We start from the raw sequence: 24,888 nt of genomic DNA, 5'->3' as shown, positions 1-24,888 counted from the left end.
AAAAACATAAACAAAATCAGATATACAAAAGTTTGCTCGCATTTTCATATCTTTGCTGAAATAAGTTGCAAATTACAACTTAACCTCAACAATCTTGGACAAAAAAGTCACACTCAATTACAAGCTAGACTTTTCTTTTCATTTTGGGTCCAGTTTTGAAAAAAATATAATTATTGGATCCCTTTTCAAATTTTGAATCCTAGTTTGAAACAACATGTTTCTAATAAAAATAGTATTTAAAATTTCCTTTATGGATTTTTGTTTTCTCAAATAAATAAATTTTCGGATTCTTATTAACCGTTTGAATGATACATGTATATACATAAATATTTTCAAAAGGAATGAATTAAAGATTCGACTTCTTCTTGACTTGAACTTGTTCTCGCTTAGTTCTCCTGTGAATATTGGCTAAGGGATGGTAATAAACAAACTACCTGCAAGACCAAAATCAATGATTGATAAGAACAAAGAAAATATTTGATGTTCTAAATCAACTTTGACAATAAAATCACCACAATGATCTTTACAAATATTTAGACATTAGGTATGATATACTAAACCTTAAACACAATTGTTTAAGTTTATAAACAAGCAAAGAACTAACTTGCTTTCCTGAACTTGACTTTAACTAAAATGTGAAAGTCATGTCATTGTCCTAAATATCTCAAAACAAAAGTAGGACATATACATAGGCCCATCTCAATATCATGATTATATGAATGGCATAAAAAATAGCAAGTCATTAGAACTAACCCAAATTGGGGGCTCCAAGACTTGAGAAATAGCTAGAATGCGCATAACCAGGCACATGGGGGCTCCAATATCCACAAAGAAACAAAATGAGATATTCATGCCATTCAAGCTACTTTAGTGAATCGCCTAATAGTTGTAGATCTCCAGCCTTATAATTTTCAAATGCATCACAATGATTTAATACTCATTTTGTTCCTTTGAAAACTAAGTTTGCAACTAATCTTGCCCATGAAACAAGTTACATATTCTAGCCATTTTCAAGTTCAACTTCAAGAACTAATCTTAGTGCATAATTTTTGTTTTAATACTTCAATTTACTCTAGAGATTAGAGAGTATGACTAGTGTAGAGCAACAAAATCATGATATTTGCTCATACGAAAGTTTAGTACTCAATCATTCATAATTAAAATTGAATCAAGACACATTATTAACATCAGACAAACAATTTCATGAGTTAGAATGTAAACAAAAGACTCCTAAATTCGAAATTAAGGAGTCTTCATTTTAAATTATTCTCCGTTGTTGCACACATTGGAATTTCGCAAGGAGGATAACATCTACTTTCTTGAGCTTCAAAACAGTGAAAAAATTTGAACTCAAAAGAAAGAATTCAAAAGTAGCACGAATAGACGAAAATTTTGAACAACAATTCATTTTTCCTCTTACTTGTTCCAATGAATGACCAATATTACTAGACTTAGGAAATTTCTTTGTTAAAAATATGAATGGTCAAAAAACGGTTTAAACACACTAGTTTAATCGTTCCCAAGATCCTAATTGTTATCATAATAAGACTAAACACAGGATTTATAGACCCATTTTAAGCAACATGAAAGGGTTTAATTATTGACAACAAGCAAATCATCGAAGTCACCCAACACTGGGGGCTACGACATTCGAAAATGTAAAATGGGGGCTTACGAACCTAAAATATAACCAAGCTACACCAGTTCGATGATCTCTTTAAGAATTTCCTAAACTAACTAGTTTTGTGCAAATCTGGAAATCACAGTTTTATAAGTGAATAATAATAATCATCGGTTATGTTTTTTCAATGATAAAGCTAATTTTGCAAATTACGCATGAAAAAAAAAATGAGTCGCAAGAAAAAATTCATGCTATTATAAAAGTTCAAAATTTCATTTATAATTTTAATGCATAATTGTTGCTCTAAACTTTTTAATTTACATTAAAATTAACAAGTATAGTCTATGTGAGTAAAAAAGGAGAGAAATAAAGATCAAGCACAAAGTCAAAATTAGAATGAACAAAAAAAATAACACATATATGCTTGACATGCTCATACAGGATCAATACTTTATCACTTCACATGAAATTTGTTGCAATATATTGCTTAAACATGTCACAACAACAAACAAACAAATTCATGACAACAAATCGAATAAAAAACGCCAACTTTTGTTAGGATTCTTCATTCAATTTCTCCATTTTATTGACCAAGATCAAAGTCTGGTAGAATAAAAGGAGAAAGATTTAATTTCCTTAGCTTCAAACGACAACCAAAAATAGAAAGAGATCAAGATTAGAGAAAGATGAAAAGAAGAAAGTGATCTATAAATCGAGCTTCTCCATATCTTTTACTAATTCAAATGTTGTGTGCAACTCATTAAGTTGCGCGTGGCATCCCAGTGCAACCCAGTTTCTTGCGCGCGCTTGGGCAGCGCGACCTACTGAGTTGCGTGCGTACACTGGTCACTAAAATGACTAGTATCTAGATTTTGATCCGTTTGATCATTTTCTAACGGTTTTTGCTCGTTAATAGACGTAATGGAGCACAAATTATCAAAATCTTTTAAATTGCTTTGCACTTTGTAGTTTGCTTTCTTCTTTGTTAGTTTTTTGCATCATCTTACATGTACACCTTGCTTTGTGCCTTCCCTAAGCATATGTTTAAACGTTTTTCGTAAGAGTGGCTTAAGACGTTCCGTGGTGGTGCTTTACATAAAAGCACTCATAGACAGGTTTGTCATTTAACTGTACTAATGTTATAAGTGTTCGGCTTTTCTTATTTTTTCACGTCCGAAGCAAAAAGGAAGGCGATGTCATGCAGCTTAAAAATGCAAAAGACGTATCGTACAACTCAAAATTGTACGGCGTAGGTGTTGCGTAAAATTTCACTTCAGCCCAAGCTTTGCGAGGTCTACCTCTCGGAACTAAAAGGTAGAGGATTACTTTAAACTTTAGCTCACAAGTTGACAGGCGCGCCGAACCACCAGGAATAGACACTTCTTGATTGGAAGCAAATACGGTAGTTAGTGAGCTTACTAGCTTACCTGACAGTTAGGGTGTTCGTCCACCCCTTGTATCAAGAGCGAAGAGACGAGGTCGTACCTATGTAGTCACGTGCCCCCGGTCCTAAGCCACGTGTACTGATCTTGTGGACAAAACTGCTGAGAGAGTTGTTGACTTTCTTCCCTCTCATTGGATTTGGATATGTGCCTCAAGTCCCGAGACATGTATTTCTATCTTGTGGACATCCGACTCGAATACCGGACCGTTTAGGCTCAAATGTCGAAAACACCTTTTTTCATCTTTTTACTTTGTTGAAGTCACGATAAAGTTTCAATGACATATCGATGGACTTTAACCAACGGTGACACGATTGAGAGGGAATCATCCCCTTTACTCTCTTTTCAACCGATCTCTTCTCATGACTTGACATCACCTAGAACACCTTTACTTAGAAAAGTGTTCTACAATTGCAAAGGATCAATATAGATTCTAGCCTTAATAGCTACTTGTTTCAAACACTTAGCAAACAAAGGGTCGTTTCGACATCCTTAACATTTCTAAAAGATTCTCTATCCTTAGAGAACTTTGCAGAATGAATCTTGGATTTATTTACTTCACTAATTTGATCATCGTCTATTCTAGAATCGATAAAAGTGGGGGCTAACTGTAGACACCTACTTTTGGCCTCTTGTCCCGAAAAGGAAGTGCGATGATGTTACAAAAACCCGTTCTTCATGCTATATCAAAGTTGAAGTGTTTATGGACTACAAAAAGCATTATGAAGTAAGTTAAAACCCATATTTGAGATCACGTTATCTTGGAGCCTTGTTCGATTACTAATTGGACCTAAAATGTGTTCATACATGTTTAAACTTGATTAATAACGGACCCAAATGCGTCAAATGCAATGATTGAATCCAATGGAACCTACATTATTGAAAACCGAGCCAAACAGATAAAACAACCATCAAATTCCCATGCAAGGCCTATATAGATGGATATAGTTTTCAAAGAGCTTTCCAACGGTATATTATAAGCCCAATTCCGAGCCAAAACGAAGAAGTTATGATCAAAACACTAAACCGGGCCCAAAACCGACACCCTTGCACTCTAACGGCCATCACTTTTGATTCATAACATATTTTAATCTAATTCTAACAGAATTAGAAAGTAGACATTCAGAAATTTTCAATGATATCTAACACGCCTTAATCCGACTTTGCAATAAAAAGTTATGGAAATTTTAAAAATGCGTTTTCATATAAGGCAAACCGTAAACCAACACAACTCGATAAGTTGCGCGCGCGAGTCATTGAGATGCGCTCGACACCAAGCGAGACTCGGAGAGTTGCGTGCGCCACCTGACGCCGCGGCTCTAAAACCCTTAACCTAGATTCCTACGCCTATAAAAAGGGGTCTTCGTTCAGCACTAAACACGCAGAAAAAAATGAACTAAAACTCTAGTATTCTCAAAACCCTAATCTCTCAACTTCTCTTACTATCATACAACTTTTTATTCTCTCTTCCCAAATACTTACCAACCCTAATTGAATCCATTGAACTCCTTGGAGGTATAAAGAATAAAGAAAGTCCATAAATACATTTAACGGAGATTTAACATAAAAGAAGAACATTTAGTTTCCTGAGCAATTAGATAAATCACTTTTCCTTTATTATTTATATAAATTTATTTGAATAAATAGTGTTGTTTGATCACTTTAAAAAAACTTTTAATTAATTAATTCGCATAGTATTCTTTTGTTAATCAAGACTAGAATTTAATAATTAATTGTTTTTTTATCACTTAAGACAAGGCGAATATTGTTTATTTTGTCTTTTCACGAATATTGATTAAACAAAGAATAACGACTTTTGCAATGTAATTCCTACGTGATTAATTCTTGTAAAAATAAATCAACTAACTTAGTCTTTAGGTATCACGTTGCATATATTGTTTGGTAATGAAATTGTGAAAAAGGAAGAGCTAGTAGAGGCCGCACTAGGGCTAGAATAGCGATTCTCCTTTAAAAGGAACGTTATTTTAGTACCCTCACTCCCGAACTCATTTTTGGTTTATGTAGACCAATTTGGGCATGGGTAAACTTACGATTCATGCTAATTATCCCATGAACTCCACATGAGAGAAAAGCATGAACGAGGCTTATGAGTTTTCCTAAAACTCATTGGCGACTCCCTACTTGTTTCTTACAAAAAACCGTGTTGACAAGATCAATTCAAATTCAAGGTCCCTTAAAAATTCAGGAATTCAAATCGTAATACACTCCAACAAGTGTAAAGTCCTAGGCTTCTAAAGGGTCAATGGGCATCTAAGGAAGGACCCCCTACAATGGGATCACCCTCCTTACAATAACCCCCTCGAAAAAATAACACAAAAGAAAGGAAAAATGAAGAGTTAAGAAAAAATAATGGTGGAATGAGAAAAGGAAATAAATAAAATTAAAAATAAAAATAAAATGGAAAACAAAAGACGCTAGAAAAAAAAAGAAAAAAAATCACAAAGAAAGAGGGAAAAGAAAGGAAATAAGGCTTAACAAAGACAATTGTATGATTAGTCAGAAGATTTCATTAATATTCCATTATTTTGTAATTCAAAATACAAAAATAAACCTAACAACATGTCGCGACAGTCAAGATGCGCGCAATTTGATGGGTTGCGCGAGGCTGGCGCGCGCAACTAATGCGATTCGCGCACTACCTGTGGGTAAACTTTCCTTCGGGCAAAAATTGCCAAAAATTTGCCCCTTTTGGGTCTATATAAACGTGATTTTATGTAGGCTTTTGATCATATCTCATTCATTAGTTAGTAGTACTATACAGAAAAGACATTAATCTCTCCATTCTCTCTCTCTCTCTTTTTATTTATTTCTTTATTTTTTTTATAAAAAAATGGTAAAAACCTTTGAACAACGTTTGAAACAATGAGTCACTTCCCTTTTGACCGAGGACATATTAGCTTTTAAAATATACCGTCTTGATCCCCTATAGAGCTATATGCAAATAGTCATAAATTTTGATTTTCTTCATACTCTTGTTAATCATTAGGATTCAAATCACCATCTTTTCCTCTTTAAAGGGGATGAAATTGTCCCATTACCTGGCAAGTTTGAGGCTCTACTAAGTTTCCATGCAAATACTCTCCCCGTGACATATGCCCCTAATTTGTAAGAGTCTATACCTGTATTTCAAAGATTTTTTGGTTTGAATGACAATGATATGGCTAACATTGAGGTAGAAGAATTGAGGTGTGAACTTAATTCAATTTATTGAACACTTCGTCTCCCCTTGTGACAACTTGACTAAACAACGTTTTAAAATCCGTGCTTTATGTTTTTGTCTTGCTGATGATGTAGCGTCGCAATATTTTTTTTTTATTTTCAGATTTGGCTCGTGGAGGTTTGCGAATCGTTGATCACCGTCAAAATCTTAAGGCTAATGCAGAGAGAACATTCCCTGGACGTCGAATTCTCTACAAACATAAGAGTGAAGAAGAATGGACGTCGTTTTTCTGTCATGGGGTTCCTAACATACGCTTTGTGATTCCTTGGTGGAACATAAGTAATATGGTTGGGAATAGTTTTAATTGTCCCTACATTAGGCTTTTCGGCCTTTCTAGTACTAGTTATATTTTTCCTTACAGAGTATGAGACAATATGGGATGAAACAAGTCATCCCCGTTGGATGAAATATTCACTAGTAGAAAAAATCAAAAAGGCATCCCCTAATTGCCACCGGTTCAGTCCAAACCGGTGGCAAAAATGGCCTTACAAATTGGTGGGAAGTTGAACCAGGATATATGGCACCGGTTCACTTCAAACCGGTGGAAAAAACATAAAGGGCACCGGTTTGAAGTGAACCGACGCCATTAAATATCATAAAAAAACTGGCCCATTAAACCCCCCAACCCTAACATATTCACTAATTCATTTCTCCTCTCAGCCGTTTCTCTTTCTCTCTCCTCCTCTCTTCCTCTTTCTCGATATCCTTCTCCTCCTTCTATTTTTCTTCCCTCATCTCCTTCTCCCTAGTGTCCTCCTCCCTTCTATCATTCGAAGAATTCCAACATGCAACACCGTCCTCCTTTCTTTCAATCGATTTCTTAGTTTTTTTTATTTCATTTTTTTTTGCAATTTTTGGGTTTTTTTTTTCGATTTCAACTTTGATTGAGTTTTTTATTTATTTTGATTTCCAATTTTTTTTATTCGATTTTAATTGTTTTTTTTTTCGATTTTGACTTATTTTTCTTCGATTTCTGGGTATTTGATTTTCAATTTCAAATTTGAGTTTTCTAGGCTTTATGTTAATTGATTTTTCTGGTTAATTGATTTTTTTGGCCTTTATGTTAATTGATTTTTCTGGGTTTCTTCGATTTTTTTTGGTTTAATCCACCAAGAACACATGCATGAGCAAGATAGTGTTTAATCGATTTTTGTTTTTATTTTAATCGATTTTAATTTGATTTTTTTTATGTTAATCGACTTTTTAAGCGATTTTTTTTAGTTTAATCGATTTTAATTCGTTTTTTTATTTTCTGGGATTTAATCGATGTTTACGCTTTTCTGGTTCGTTTTAATTGATGTTTTAGCTTATTTTAATTCGCTTTTTTTCCTGGGATTTTTAACTTATTTTAATCGTTTTTTATTTAATTTTAATCGATTTTTTTGTTATTTTAATCGACTTGAATTCGATTTATTAATTTTCTGGGTTTTTAACTAATTTTCTATTTTGTTTTTATTTTAATCAATTTTAGTTCGATTTTTTTTTCATTTTTTGGGTTTTTTTTTTAATTTTTTTCGCAGCTAATTCATTTTAATCAATTCTTTATGGATGTTTGAATTGGCGCAGGTACACTATTGCTTTCCAAGCCCATAATTGTGCACATAATCGAAGAATCAAGAATATTGATTTAGATGTTGTTTGGGTTTTTTTTTATTGTGATGTTGTAAACTTTTTTATTTTATTTGTATTGTAGTTCTTTTTTTTATATGTTGTAATTGTTTAATTTTATAGATCGTATATTGTAATTTTGTCTTGATTATATACTGTAAATTTTCGGTTATATTCAATGATATTCGATTAAAATTTTTTTGTTCTTATATTTTAGTCAATTTGATTTTTAAGTGAAAAAAGACAAAAAAAAAAATGATTTTTTGGGCTTTTTTAACCGGTGCCAAAAACATTGAAATAATTTTTTGTGGGCTTTTATGGCACCGGTTAACCAGTGCCAATATCGATTTTTGCCACCGGTTTGAACCGCTGGCTTTTTCATCCACTAAATGGCACCCCCACATTGGCATCGGTTCAAACCGGTGGCATTGAGGGGTTTTGAACCGGTGCCAATTTCCTTTTTTCACCTAGTGATTGGTCGAGTCTTCCTAGGTGGGTAGTGAAAAATCCCACAGCGAGCATTGTACTATCTTCCATTTACAAAGCTTGGATAAATGCGGCGGACATATGAGAACTAAATAAGGCTCTATCATAGAATAAAGCTGCTTCGTCTCGCAATCAACCCAAGCCTTTGATGCATTCGACCACCTCTACTCCTTCTAATGGCCAAAACAAAGAAGTGAGAAGAAAGTTAGACTTCTCCTCATCACCTAAGGCTCGTTCAAGGGAACCAAAAATGAAGGCTCCTCCTAAACCCGCACAAAAGAGTGTGAAGATTAAGGAACCTTCACCAAATCCTCGCAAAAAGGATCCAACGATTGATAAAAGGTAAAGGAAAAAGAGTTGAAAAGGCTCCTATTCCAAAGTTGAAGAAGAATGTTTTGGTCAAGAAGAAGAGCGAAGGGGAAAGCTCTAAGGTTACTGAAAGCACTGCGATGGAAACTACTTCTCCGTCCACTGTGACGATTGAGGATATAGTAAAACCTTAGAGCGTTACACAATTATTAGTAGTTTAATTTTGAATAAAGTGTAATCAAGTTCTATTATTTTTTTTTTATTAATTACTTATTATCTAGTTCAATAATGTTTTCTTGAATTTTGAATGGAATAAAAATTAGCTCTTTTTTTCATATCTCCGAATAATAAAGATTGCCTACGTATTCGTATCATGAAATCAGGTCTTTGCATAGTTCTTTGATAAATTATTTATTTCTTATTATTTATTTATTTTTCTTTAATTCCTCTTGTAGAAATTAAAAGAAAAATTAATTAAACTTTGTTTAATAACTTAAATCAGAGTTTAATTTTTGTTCTCCGAGTATATGTGTAGACATCTACTTTTGGCTTCTTATCACGACAGGAAGTGTAATGACGATAAATAAAACCATCTCCGTGTTGGACTAACATGAAGAACACTTATGGATAACTGAATGAATCAAAATAACATAAAAATAACTAGCCTAATCTAAAAACAAATGCATTAAGGTCCAATCAACTAAGCCCGATCATAATCAGGCTTAAGCCCAAGCTAAAAATCTAAAAATGACGAACAGCGAAGCCGCGCCCGCGGCTAGAACCTGGGCCCGCGGGGTGCCCGCGGCAAGTTCCTGGTCGGAGTTAGTCGATTTTGGCTGCAGCAACCCCGCGCCCACGGCTAGCCACTTGCGCCCACGGCCAGCCCACGGCTGTTGGGTGATTCAACCTTGGTGTGTGGCTGCTTTGGCTGCTGCTTTGGGGATGCGCAGCTTGCTCAGGCAGCTTTCTAGAGGCAGCTTCTTGGTGCTTGCAGAGCTTGGTTGGTAGCTTGACTTGCATGCTTGGCTTCCCTAACTTAGATCCGTTAACTCCCTTGAATGCACTTGATGTCCCTACTTGATGGTTAAATCCCGGGGAACTCGACACACCTACAAAACAAAGTCAAATAAATGGAGAAGTGAGAGAAATAGCCAAGAAATGAATAAAATAATAAGAAAACCATTGAAAGCTCGCATTTCTCTAAACTTTCACACTAACACGCAATTCAAGCATTATTACTTAAAAAGGCGATAAAAAAGACTAAAGACGAGCATAAAAATATGGAGAAAACCTAGCCTGAGAGTGTCATAAATGGCATGCATCAGCGACAAGGAGGATGATGAGGCATCGCATCAAAAGGCCAAGTATGCGGATCATGGAAAGGACAAGGCCAAGTCCAAGTGGGAGTCCAAGGGGGACGACCGAGACAGAGGTAAGCCCTCAAAGCCTCTCAAATGTTACCTTTGTAAGGGTCCTCATTTATCAAGAAATTGCCCGGTGCGGGAAAAATTGAATGCCATGATCGCAAGTGAAGAGGAGCCAGCTTCGGAGATGAGCATGGGGACAATGGTCCTAGGGAAGAAGGCCTAGTTGGCCAGCATGAAGCTCCTCAATACTGCGAGAGTTAAGGATGATGTGCCCAAGGGTAAGGAATCCTCAACAACTGATGGGACGGGTGTCAAGCAAGGGAGTAGCTTGATGGTCGTAAATGGGGAAGTGAACGAGGTACCGACAAGGCTCCTTGTGGACACGGGAGCGTCGCACAATTTATTGGCCAAGGAGGAAGCCAAGGCCTTCGATGTGAAGCTCACAAGAGTGGATGGCGAGATGAAGGCCATCAATTTAAGGGCCACACCGGTGTATGGTAGGGCGTGGGGAATCCCAGTCCGCTTGGGGAAGTGAAAGGGAAAGGTTGACTTCTTAGTGGTCGACATCGATGAAGAGGACGTGGTGCTAGGCATGGAGTTCTTGCACAAGGTCCTACCTTTTCGAGTGAGTGATGGCATGATAACCATCACATCAAAGGGGAGCGAGATAGGCATCAAGCTCACTTAACTCAAGGAGCGGGACGTGAGGGTTTCGTCCTTGAAATCTTAGTGAGCGTCGAGGCAAAGGCGTCAAGATGTTGTCCATGGGAGGACCAAGGCAACAAAGATTCTAGGAACAAGGCATCAAGTAGTGCCAAGAGGTGAGACAACAAGGCTCAAGTGTGGAGTCAATAGGAAGGACGGGACAGCGGCGCACGGAAGCATCCAAGGGTCGAGTGGTGCGCTAGACCGGGTCGCAGGCACGTACTCCAACAAGCGATCTTAGCGAGGTTTGCAAGAATTTGGGTGGGGAAGAATTTCACAGGTCATCTCCCTTGCCAACCATGGGCGTCATTTGGGTCACTAGGCAATAGGGAATAATCGTGGCTAGGGGGCTTGCCCTTGATGCCCAGGTAAGCACTTCCCCCTAAAGAGCTTTATTTAGCACCTTGTGTAAAATCCTAGTGAACACCCAAGTGACAATAACACAATAATGGTTCATTTGGAGACCCAAATGAAGCCCAAATGGGCCCAAATTTGCGGGTCCACTGTTTTTTGGGTCAAGGAAGACGATCGTGGTGTCTTGAAGTACATGTTTTGGCAGCAGGTAGTCCAGAAAATGCGGGAAGATTCTAGAAGGTTCTAGAGCTATCTGCGAGGTTATTTAAATGACTATTCTAGAGTGAATGACTCTAGAATAATCAAGGAAGGTCTGGTACATCTTATAAGTCTTCTAGGTTCTTTTATTTATATACAATTGTATGATAAGTTTCTACAATGTTCTAGGTATCTTCTTAGCATTCTAGGTAGGAAGCTTGTAGAAACCTCCTTGTATGTAGTTCCTAAGGAGGCAGAAACTCTCTAAATACTTGTAATCTAGTATCCTCCATTTGAAGAGGTTAAGAATTTTCTAGATAATCCTTGTAATTAGGGAGGAGCACTATAAATAGGCTCCAAGGCCTCATTTGTGATTTCAAGTTGAGAGTAATACAAAAGGCCTTCCATAAGCACTTGTGTTCTCTTGCAAATTAATCTCTTTCTTTCAAACACTTAGAGAGTGTGAGGAAAAACAAGGCACGAGGGTACCAAGTGAGTGATCGAGCTTACTATCAAGGGTAATAGATTGTGTGCTCAACTGTCTACGACACTTAGTCATAAAGCTGGACTAAGGCACTAAGGGTGAGTGCTTTGTTCAATCAAGGGGACTTGTTAGCACCAAAAGGGATTTGCTAGCAAACATATTTGAACAGCACAGGGGGTTGTGCTACGTGGGCACAAGGAGTAGTACCAAGAGAGAAAGCCCGACTCGTCTTACGATGGACTATAAGCGGGTGGCGCACGGTGCGTGACTAGGAAAAAGTAGTCAGCATGTGACAGGCCGCTGGTTTCAGCGCCCAACAGGCAGCCTCGGCTTTTGGTCATCGCAATAACCTTCTTTTGCTATGACTCCTTTAAATTGAAGACCAATCATTAGACGACTTATGTAAATGCTATTTTTCTAATTTTATTTTATTTATCTATCTTCAAATTAGTTTTAGGATAATATAAATACTTAAGGGATATTATTTTTCCCTTATGCCTTTTAAATCTTTTATTATTTTTACGTTCTTTTTAGTTTTCTCTCTAGACCTAGTTTTTCATGGACAACTCCATGGATTCTTCCATGGATTATTCCTTGAACTGGTTACTTTAATTCTGAGGTGATTTTATTTCTTTACTTTAATTATGTTTTCTTTATTAGAACTAGTTGTAATTGTTTCTTTCAAGTTTGAGTAGTTTTATTTCTAGGGTTTGGGAATCCATGTTTATACTATGAATCATGATTGATATTTTTATTATTTTGATTATTGATTTCTCTAATTGATAGTATTTTCTTATTAATTTTGCAACCTGATAATTTTTTTGATTAATTCTTGTTAATAAGAGTTTGAATCGAAAGATCTTACATTTAGAGGCTTACCTACAATTAGCAATTCTGATTATGTTAGCGATCGAACTACATATGTTGAATTGAGAGCGTTAAGACCCGACCATAGGCTTAGCAATTGCTCTAGATAACTGATTAATTGAATTCTTATTGATATTTGATAACTTTAGAACTATAAACATTGTGAACCATAACCCTAGGTCTATTCATTAATTATTTTATCCGTCTTTTAATTTAGATTTCATTTTTATCCAAATTTTGTGACGTAGTTTAGTTTCTCCATACCTTGAAGGCTAGATTAAATAGCCATCTCTCTATGGATTCGACACTACTTACCCTACTACATTGTTAGTTGGTTTGTGAGGAATTTATTTTTTACAGGTGTACGACAACCTATCAGTATGCCAATCAAAGGTTGTGAAGACTAATGATAAGAGCAATCAATTGGAATCAATGAGTTATCTCCTAATTGTTAAGCTAGGGTTCACTATGAATAACAAACTAAGAGAATCACAATCCAAACCAATTAATAATTGTAATTCCTAAATCAATTCGTCGTGTCATTAGCAATTACAATGCAATCTAGCATAATTCTCAAGGCCTAATCGAATTACACACATGAAAACTTCCATTAATCACTTTAATCTGAACAATCAATTAACACAATTCCCAAATTAATCACAATCAATAAATCATATGAGTTTCACCTAATTCCTAGCCAAACAACTATTCAAGAATCATCATCTATCAACTAACAACTAAGGAAATCAAGAGTAAACAATATATCAAGAGCAATTACACTAATCAAGAATGAAACATCAAAATTAAACCAAACTTAAACAAAGCAATTATGTGAGATAGAGTTAAGAATGCTCATTGATAATAGAGAAGATCTTCAACACAATTGTCACCCTTGTATCTTCAATCTCTCAATCATCATTTTATTACCTCACTTTCTCTCTCTAATACTACTCCTAATCTAGAGAGAGAGACTCTTAAACCAACCTAATCCTTCTTAGAGGAGAGAGAAACTATTCTAAAACAAAAGAATTCCTTGTATGAAGACTAAATAAAGCCGTACAATATATATATAAATAGAGAAAAGAAGTTAAATCGCGAATAAAACCCAGAAAGTCACGCCCGCGAAGGAGAAAAGCTGGAACAAAGCAGCCCAAAGTCGCGCCCGCGGCCAGACTGTGGCTATAAACTACCTGAAAATGGTGGTTTGGTGCAGCTAGCCCGCACTCGCGCTGGCAGACCTCGCGCCCATGGCCAACCAGCCCCCGCAAGTAGCTGTTGGGTGCACGACAATGTTGTTGGGCTACATGGCTACTCGAGTATGCTGCTGCGTTGCGCGGTTACTCGGGCTGTTGCGTTGTTGCTCGGGGTTGCGGAGCTTGCTTGGTTGCTTGACTTTCATGCTTGGCTTCTCAAACTCGGCTCCGTTGAATTCCTTGAATGCCTTGAGATCCTTCCTTAATGATTAAATCTGGGAAACTCGACACACCTACAAAAAAAGTCAAAGGAACGGCGAAGCAATAGAAAAAGCCGAGAAATGAATAAAATATTAAGAAAACCATTAAAAGCACGTATTTTCCTAAACATACACACAAACACGCAATTCAAGCATTATTACCTAAAAACACGAGCATAAAAATATGAAGAAAACCTAGCCTAAGAGTGCCATAAATAGCACGCATCATTTACTTGTTTAGCTCTTATATTTGGACATACTACCATCTCAGCTTTTGCATTTGATTATGTGCCTTCATATGTCTTATTGGTGTGCATGCTTTAAGAGTAAACATGGTTTACTCTAGGATAGGGTATGCTAAGGTAGCAGTTTAGATCTTTTAGGGCCTTGAAGCCGGATTCTATTGGTTTGTGGTAAGATAGAGTTGCTTCCTTTGGTAGATTTTTGACGCCTTTAGTGAGTTTTTGCTACAACCATGTGACGTTTCATTTTTTTCAAGCCTTCTACATATTTTTCTTAAGTGGCGCATGGATCTTTGGCTATTATTTACTTTATCTACAATTTTCCTTGCATCTTCTGAGATCGCAACCGAGCCATTTATGAAGGACAAAGGCACCTTTTCGGGGTGGTAATTTTACTTTTCTAGGATAGATTTCATTTCTTTATTTTGGGTTTTCATTTGCTTTCTTGCTAACCATTTGTGCCATAAACCCTTCATTTCAAGCCATATCTTTAGCTCTTGAGCCATTTGTTTCATTTTTTTCCCATCTTTCGTTTTTGTGAAGCATTTGGTTTCTTTTGTTGGAGGTTTGGTGAATGAGAATGATTATTTTGTTCATTTGATGAAAACAAGTTTTGTGTTGTAAATGCTTTTTTAATAAAAATCAAATGCAAAAGTTTAAAAAGCCGTCCATAGTTAAAAGAGGCGAGGACAATGAATAAAGTACCAAACAATGAAAAAATGAAAAAAAATGAGAAAACACAAAGCACATTCAAAAGCTTTGGCAAAATTGTAAAAGTGATAAATGTGAAAAATTCAAATAATATTTTGATGTAAGTTTCTTTCTCCCAATTTTATGCATTGAGGACAAAGCTTTATTCTGGCTTAGGTGGAAGCGTTCTTACATGTTTTGTACATATGTTTGTGATTCTTAGCTTTGAATAAGCTTGGGGGTGTTGTGTTTTTGTATGGTGTTTACTTGGTTTTGGTGTTGAGATTTGGCCAATCTTTGCCTCACGATTTAGGTACACCACTAAATTTCAAACTGTAGTGTAGCTACCTTCACCCTTCTCGCCTTTACATTACAACCCTTTCCAAGATGTTTTGACCTTTATGGTTGAGTCACTAGTCGGTGGAGGGAGATGTACGGAAAGCTTATAGAGCGGTATGCAATAGCTAAGATGTCAAGAAGCCTCAAGCTTTATTCTTTTCTAGTTCCTTTGATGAACCATTGAGACGCTTACTAAGGGTAGATTCAAAGCCATTGGGAGAACGCGGTTAGATTGATTGGGATGAAAAGAGATTATGCCTCATTAGTTCTCTGCTCTTAGAATATCTTATGCTTCAATAAACTTAGATATCTTGGAGCATGCATACCCCTATCATATAGAAAAGTGCTTATTCACTTGCATTTGATTGTTTGCAAAAGTCCTTGTCAAAAGCTATTTGTTTGAAAATTTAACTTACCTTCTTATCTTTTAATGATTTTGCCTCATTTTACTTTAAAGAGTTATGGGTAAACCTCTTAAAAAATCCTTAAGAGACCATCATTCGTCCTCTAGAGAGATCTAGGGGTTTAAAGGGCTTGTTATAGCTAAAAATAACCGTGATTCCTACGACAGTGAGTCTTAATGTATATTCTCATCTCTTATCTTTGTTTTTCTTATTTGAATAAGTCTTTCATCCTTACTCTTGCTTGCATGGTTTTGCTCGAGGACGAGCAAAGGTTTAGCTTGGGGGAATTTGATGAGTGTCATTTATGGCACTCATTTGATCCCTTTTGTGGTAAATTTCATTCTCTTTTGTAGCTCTTTTTTTTCCCTTTTCCTTAATTTTTCTCTATATTTCTTTAGTTTGCATTTTCCTTATTAGATTTTCCATTTTCATGCATTTCTTTGTTTATTTCGCCTTTTTCACCTTTATTTTTTTGTTTTCTTTTATTTTTTAGGAGAAGTTTGTTCCTGAGGTCTTTTCCCGGGTTTTGCATTGATTGGGATTCTTGTGTCTTCCATTTGAAGCCCAAGATTAGAGTTGTGCAAGTTCCAAGCTTCTTTAGGTTGTGCATTCATGCCGTGGGGGGCACCAATTCTAGAGTAGAACCCACTATCAAGGTGCCTAGAATATGCCATGCTCCATGTTCATCAAGCCACCAAGTGGACCGCACGAGGAGCATCAAGATGAAGGGGAAGAGAGTTATCTTGCTCCCAAGCAAGGGCGCGCGCGACCATGGCGCTGCCGCGAGACCAGGTGGCGGACCGCGCAGTGCCTAGGAGCGTGCGCGCCTGCTGCTTCCTCTGTTTCGTACCCTTTTTCTCGCGGCCGCGCATCTTAAAAGTAAAGGTCACGCCCGTACGGGTTCTTTTGGGACGACTAACTACTTTCTCCTTTGTTAGTTTTACTATTTTTAGTTTTCTCTTCATTTTTAGAGAGAAGAGAATTAGAAATATTAGTATTAGAATTAGGTTTGATTTTCTTAGAGAGAGAAACTCTTGATTTTAGATTTTGTTGAGAGAGAAACTTGAAACTTGAAGATTTATGGTTGATGATTGATGATAGTTACAATAGGTTGGAATTGAAGTACATTTCCTTTGATTTGATCAAGTTTGTAAAAATATTTTGTACTTTAATTCAATCTTTAGCTTTTGATTTCAATTGTTTTGTTGATTGTTCAAGTTTATTGATTGTTTTATTGAATTGGTTTGATTGGAATGATGTTGATGAATTTGATGAGTTGTATAGCTTTGTTCTTGATTCCTTTAATGAATTGTGAGTAGTTTGCTTGCTAGGGATGTAGTGAAGCATTTATTAGTGATGGATCATTAGCTAATTAGGGGGTTTTTTTTTTATTGATTAGCACTGTGAGTAAATTGGTTTATTGGTTTTGTACATGTGTATGGATTGGAAGGAGTGATCAACCTTGTTCTTCATGCTAGATTGCATTGTGTGTCTACTTTGATACGGACCATTGATTTGTAGCTCACATTTATTGATTGAGCTTGGTTTGTGTCGTTCCTAGTTAGAGTCTTTCGTATTTGGCGCTAGTTAGACTTCTAAGAGATAGCTTGTCAAGCTCTTTTGATTGCATTATCTATTTTCCTTTGCAATACTCGAATTAATCAATCTCCAACCCAATTATTGTGTGTTCATTGCAAGTATATGTGGATCCTAATTCCCTAGTGTTTTGTATATTGATTTACTTTGTGAGTTACTTTGTTTGTTTAGTTGAATTTAGATAACCTACACTACCTTTTATACTTTGGAATAGCTTGACTTTGGCAATAGCTAACTTCCCCCCATTCCTAGTGGTTCGACTCGAACTTTCCCTATTACTAAGTGTAGGTTTGGTTATAAATTTTGTTTGATTGGAGGAATTTTAGTTTCAACAACCTAAAATCCTCCTCTCATCATCCCATATTCTTTTCCTGTCCGAAGTAAGCAATTGACATCAAGAAAAAAACAAAAAGCGATGAAGTGATTAATAAATTGAATTAAATTTTCGCGTTTTTCTGCCCCAATTTTTTCCATATCATCGTCATTCAAGCTAAAAATTGTTGAAACACTAGTTTCGAGTCTGACAAGGTAGGGGCATATGTCATAGAGAGAGTATTTGCAGGGAAGCCTAGTAGAGCCTCAAACTCACAAGTTAAAGGGGTTATTTCATCCCCCTTAAAAAGGAAAAGATGGTGGTTTGAGTTCCAATGATTAACTGTAGCATGGAGGAAGTTAAAATTTCAGTTGAGCTGCATATAACTTAATAGGGGGTCAAGGTGGTATATTTTTAAAGCTAGTTCGTCCTCAGTAGAAAGGGAAGTGACCCATTGTTTTAAACGTTGCTCAACATTTTCACCATTATTCATAGAAAAGAGAAGAGAAAAAGAACAAGAAAAAAAAAGCCAAAAATTTTCTTTATATTATTTAGGAATGAATGTGAGATGATCAAAAGCCTACACGAAATCACGTTTAAATAGCCTCAAATAAGATATTTTTTTTTGGAAATTTTTCGCAAAGGAAAGTTCACTTGCAGTTGGCAAGCACATCTCATGAGTTACGTGCGCCGCCGCGCGCGGCAGTCGTGCGCAACCCATCTAGTTAGTTAATTGGTTTATCTCCGTATTTCGGACTATCAAATAATGGAATATCAATGAAATCTTATGACTAATCCATACGATTGCCTTTGTTAATTTTGTTTCCTTAATTTTTTTTTCTTGTTTTCCCTTTTCCTAACTTCTTTTTTTATTTCTTTTTTTATTTCTTTTTTTATTTTCTTGTAAGTTCTTTTTTTCTTTCCTCTTTTTTTTTTCTTTCGCCTTTGTTTTTTCGTTTTCTTTCTTTTTCTTCTCTTTTTTGGTTATTTTTTCGATGGGGTAATTCGGGAACGCAATCCCTCCCTCGAAAAATTTTTCGCTTTTAAATACTTATGGAAATGTAAAATTAAAATATATTTTACCGAAAAAAAAGTGTCATATGTACAACATCAATTAATCAATCAATTAAAGCCTTAATCCCGTAAGTGGGGTCGGCTAACTTGAACCAAATTTGATTATTCCGTATAACCATCGACATAAATCTTCCTCCTCCATCCCTTACAATCCAATGCCTCATTATCATGCAAATCCATATACTTAATGTCATTCCTAACTCTTTCCAACCAAGTCATTTTTAGCGTCTTTCTCCCAATTTTCACCCCTCCATAATCCCATTCTTCCATTCTTCGAACCAGTGCACCATGTGTCTCTGTCTTACATGCCCAAACCAACACAAGTGATTTTCCCATAGTTTATCTACAATGCCTGCCACACCTACTTTGCTATGAATAACCTCATTTCTGATTCTATTTCTTAGAGTGTTCCCATACATCCATCTTAACATGCGCATTTATGTAACTTCCATCTTTTAAATGTACTCCTTCTTAGAAGCCCAACATTCTATACCATAGAGGAACACAAGTCTTATGGAAGTCCTGTAGAATTTTCCCTTTAACTGTAAGGGAATGCATCGGTCACATAACACTCCTGTGCCACTCTCCATTTAAGCCACCCCGAATTAATCCTATGTGCCACGTCTTGATCAATGTCACCATTCTTCTAGATTATTTACCCAAGATACTTAAAATATTCACTCATAGTCAAATCCTTTCCATCCAAACTCAACACTTCATTGCTTGCCACCCTCTGAGTACCAAAAGCAGCATATCAGGTATTTTTTCTTACTTCGACTTAGCATAAACCCTCTTAATGCAAACCTTTGCCTCCGTTGCTCTAACAAGGTATTTACTCCATACTTAGTTTCATGAACCAAAATGATATCATCCACGAATAACATACACCATGGAACCTCCTCTTGAATTAGTCTAGTTACTTCATCTAAAACCGTTGCAAAAAGAAAACGGCTTAATGCAAACCCTTAATGTTTTGGGTGTTTTTGTCCCTCAGGAGAGTTACGGCTCGAAGACTAGTATTACTACACCTGTACTTGCAAAATAACGAAGACTCTGGGTGGTTGGAGCTCCGCCTTCGACGATCAAGAAAGAATGTGTTTGGAGAATGTAAAAAGGTGTTGAAAGTAAAAGGGGATCTTCTCGTATTCCGAGATCAAGTGTTTTCTCTGATAAAAGAGAATTTAGGGTATCTTGTAAGAAATTCTAGATGTCCCCAAAATAGGGGGAATCTCCCTATTTATTGGGTCATTGAGAAATGTGCCCTTGATTAGGTCACCCTAACCTAATTCTCTTGGGCTGCGCCGAATTACGTCTTTCTCAGGATTTGGGCCCTTCAAGGATGCCTTTTCTCCCACATTCTGGGAATAACACTTGTTAAATGGGGATTGATCCAATTTGGACTAATCCGGGTCTGACACGTGTCACAACTTGATAAGCCCACGTGGCATGGGTAAAATTACCTAAAACATTTGCCCCTAACAAATGTGACTGTAGGAGTTTATAGGTACTATTAAGCGAAAAATCATGAATCATATTCAATCAAGCACCTAATCCCAAGATCCTATGCATAACACACAAGACACATAATCATACCTTTAAAGCGTGAATTCCACGTAGCAATTCGACAAGCAAATCAGGGAGAGAATAGATCCCCAAGCATTGCTCCTCTACTTATTCCACGATCTTCAAACGAGCCGTCAACCAATAATAGATTAGTCGAGTGATTGAGGAAAACCGCGATCACCACCTTTAATGGACTAACCGACCACCACGAACCATCTTGAGAGGTGCCGGGAAGGAGAAAGTGTCGTAAGAGAGAGAGAGAGAGTTTGAGGTGCTTGGTCTCGTGTTTGCTATCTCTAGTTTTGATCTTACTGATCACTGAATACTCACTCTGCAAAAATCTAGGGTTAAGAAGCCCAAAACACTTCAATCGTGTCCATATGGCCGGCCATACTAGGGGATGAGGCCATCATTGGCCTCGTCCTCTCATGCCCGATCTAGACCCTTTGTGTGTCCTTATAGGATCAGTCCTATTGGGATTTAGCCTACTTTTACTAGTCCAAAGATCGTTAGTATCTCTAGCTATGATAAAACGATGACCTAACTATAAGAACTTAATTATCTCCATGATTTGAACCATTTGTATATTTAGTAATTGCACATGACAAAGACATAAATCCTTCAGTGACGTGGCGCGCCACATGTCCTTCAGTGACGTGGCGCGCCACATGGCATATGTGACGCATGTCACCTAACCACCATTTTTTTAAAACTTTCACATTTTAGGGGTAATTACAAGAATACCCCTTGCTGGGTGTCATAAATGGCACCCATTTGATGAGAATTTAGGTTGTTTTTACTTTCTTTTCATAACTTTCCCTCTTAATAAATGCATAGATTTATGTTTTTGCTCTTTATTTTACCTATCCTCTTTTATTTTGTAGCTTTTGTGCATTTTATTGGTTTTTCTACTATTTTCTCCTTTATTTTCTCTATTTTCATGGTTGTAGGTATTGTACGAGGTCCGGGTCTTGATATGGGTTATTTACTAAGGTGGAAGATGATTTTGGAGCGAGCTCATGGCAGTTAGAAAGCTCAAGATACAAGGAAGTGGATTCTCCAAGTTTTAGCTCTTGCGCTCTCAAGCTGTGCTCTCATGAAGATGGGGTGTTGAACCAACTGTCAAGTGCTTTTTGGGACTTCCACTCTTAGTGTTCATCATCATCATATTGTGCGTTCATTCGAAGACCTTAGCGAACGCACGAAGCCGCGAGAAGATCCCAAAAAACCTAGAAGAGCACGGGCGCACAAGCCTACTGCGCGGGCGCGCACCGTTGCTGCGGGCTCCTCTGCGGGTTCTGGCTTCGCTCTTCTTTGTTTTACGCCCCTTATAAATACCCTTTTGAACCCAATTTTCGCAGCAAGTTTCTTTTTAGATTTTGATTATAATTTAAGCTTCGTTGACAGCTTCTCTCTCTAGTTGTAGGTTTAGTTTAGGAGTAGATCTTATAGATAGAAAGTGAGGAATTTTTATGGTGATTGAGTGATTGAAGATTCAATGGTGACAATTGTGTTGAAGATCTTCTCTATTATGAATGAACATTTCTAACTCTATCTCGTTTTATTGCTTTGTTTAATATTCATGTTTGTTTGATTTGAATTTTGTTATTTGACGCTTGATTTGTATAGTTGTTCTTCATATATTGTTGATTCTTGATTTCTTTAGTTGTTAGTTGATTAGATGATGATGTTAGATTAGTTTTTTGCTAGGGATTGGGTGAAACTTGGATGATTGATTGATTATGCTTAATTTGGAGATTGTGTTGATTAATTGTTGAGATTAAAGTGATTAATGGAAGTTTGCATGTGTGTAATTCGATTAAGCCTTGAGAATTATCCTAGATTGCATTTTAGTTTCTAATGATACGGACCATTGATTTAGGAATTGCAATTATCGATTGAGCTTGATTAGTTATTCTCCTTGTTAGAGTCTCTTGTAGTTGGCGCTTGTTCGACCTCTAGGAGATAGCTTGTTGACTCTTTTGATTGAGTTTGCCATTAGTCTTTACAACCACTGACTTGCATGTATTTCCGAGTTGCTACAATTGTCATGATTACTTGTTGATCCTCGTTCCTAATGCTTTATTTCTTTGGTTTCTTTGTTTGGTACTTGGTTAGTGTTCTCTCTTTATATTTGCCTTCGACCTAGCTTAGGCGCATAATTGAGAGCGCTTGAACGTTACCGTTCCTTTGGGTTCGACCCTTGACTTGTCTCTATACTAGTATTTAGGTTGGTTAAGTGTTTATAAATTTAGTTTGACCGAGGGAGGATTAGTTTCAACGACCTAGTTCCACCCCTCGTCAAAATGGCGCCGTTGTCGGGGAACGGTGTCTATGTTTGAGTGTTTTTGATTGCTTGAGTGTAGGTCTTTGTATATAGTTTTATTTTATTTTATTTTTGTTTGATTTGTAAAAAAAATGGCTTGTTTTTCTTTTCCTTAATATGATGGTGAGTCTTTTAATATCTACTTTCATAGACTTGCGGAATTTTTGGACTATAATCATTGTAGTCTTTGCAAGGCATGTGAGATTTATTGTTTTGGTTTGAATGAGAAAACTAGGAATGAAGTTCAAAGCATGCACAATGGTAAATTTAGAGCATTGTCAATAGATGATGCTTGGGATTTATATGTTTGGTTTGCTAGGGCAATAAATAATAGGGGTAATCAAGATTCTAATGTTGATGTGCAATGTGTTGAATCTTCTAATGTTAGCATGATTTCCCATGATTTTTCACATGCTCCCATAGTTAAACCTCGAACAAATGATTTCAAATTTCAATTTCTTCTTTTGCTCATGATGATGAAGTACATGCTCAAGTTGATGCTAATGGTGTGTTTCAATTTTCTTCATTATTTGTCATGTCTTCTTGTGATGTAGTTCATTCCTTTAATCACGAATCTCATATGATTAATTGTGCCCCCTCTCCCCTATTTAATGAAAATGCTCATGATTTTAATGTGCATGGTCCCACCCTTGGTTATGACTCTTCTTTTACTGTTGATCAACCCTCTTTGCCTTTTCATTCTCCAAATTATAGTGATGAGTCTTTGAGGGAGTTAAGAGATGAATCCTAATCTTAGGCCCTTAGAGAGACAAATGATGGAAACTTTAAGGAGAAAAATGTAGATGATTAGATAGCGTGAGGGTGTTTTGAATGAAGAATTGAAAAGAAGAGAAGAGTTGGAAATTCAATTGTCATCTTTAATGCTTGTGTGTGAAAATTTCAAATCCAATGTGTATGTTGAGGATGATAATGATAATTTAGAGAAACCAAGAAAGTGTGAGGATCCCTTTGATGAGTATATGAGTGATGGTGAAAGAGTTGAGAATGAAGAGAGAGTTGAATTTTAAAATCCTAACCCTCTTTCTCATCTTGATGAGCCTCAAGTGTATGTTTGTGAGCCTTCAATCTATGAATACATAGACTCTTTTGAGGTAATTTTCCATTTGTTTTTATGAGAGTCATATAAAGATTTATAGATTCTTCGATGAGTTCATCGAGAACACTTTTTAGGATTAGATGAGTTTACGATGACTCTACCTCCATTTATGCACGGTTTTGAGGAGTTAGGTTTTGAGATAGTTAAAGGAAAGGTTGTTTACTGTGGTGGAAAGGAGGATGAGGTTGATTCCCTTAGAGTTTTTGAGCTTGAGGGAGATGTATATTGTGAGAGTTCTTCATTTGAGGATTCAATGAATGATTTGTATGCCCCCATTGGTGATGTGAGACCTTTGAGGCAGTAGCTACCCCTTTGCCTATTTCACATACCCCTCTTTCTCAAAGGTTTGACCACATCCCTTCTTACCCTATTTTTTCCCCTTCCTATCTCAAAGAGCCTATTAAGGACCCCCTTGTCTATGATGATCATAATGTCCCTCATTCATCTATTGTTGAGAAAAAGGGTGATGTTGCCACCCAAAAATATTTTAGTGAGGAGGATTTGCCTTTTTGTAGACACCCATTTGTGTCTCCCCAAAACCAAACCCAGTGATGAGTACCTTTCACATCGAATCGTAATCGAATAAAGTGAAAGTGTGGAAAATCTAGTGTTACAGATAGTTTTAATTTATTTTCTCCTCTCTCTGTTTTTGAAAACCTATATTAAGAAAACAGCCAATCCAGTTTGGTTGGTCCATGATATGGGTCCAATAATAGTGTAGTTGGATGAGGCTTGAAACGACCTTTCCAACGATATATTATAAACCCAATTTCGATGAATATTGAGGAAGTTATGGCCAAATTACTGAACTGGGCCTGGTTTGAACCTTATATGCGGCCCAATGATCTAGGGGAGGGCCTAATATGGATTTATCATTCCTAATAAAATTAGGAATGGTTTTAGTCTTCTAGACTCTTCTAGAAGATTCTTTTCATTCCTAATTCAATTAGTATTGATAAATTGACTTTTGTTGACTTTTTAGAGTTTTAATCAGAATAAAAGAATGTTTTTGAGGAAAATACGATTTTATCCTCCTATACGGTCAATTTATATTTGATTTTAGAAAACGCGTCAATAATTCTCTCTGGC

This window comes from Chenopodium quinoa, unplaced genomic scaffold, assembly GCF_001683475.1.
Source record: "Chenopodium quinoa cultivar QQ74 unplaced genomic scaffold, ASM168347v1, whole genome shotgun sequence".
Taxonomy (NCBI): domain Eukaryota; kingdom Viridiplantae; phylum Streptophyta; class Magnoliopsida; order Caryophyllales; family Amaranthaceae; genus Chenopodium; species Chenopodium quinoa.
This window is presented reverse-complemented; position numbering follows the sequence as displayed.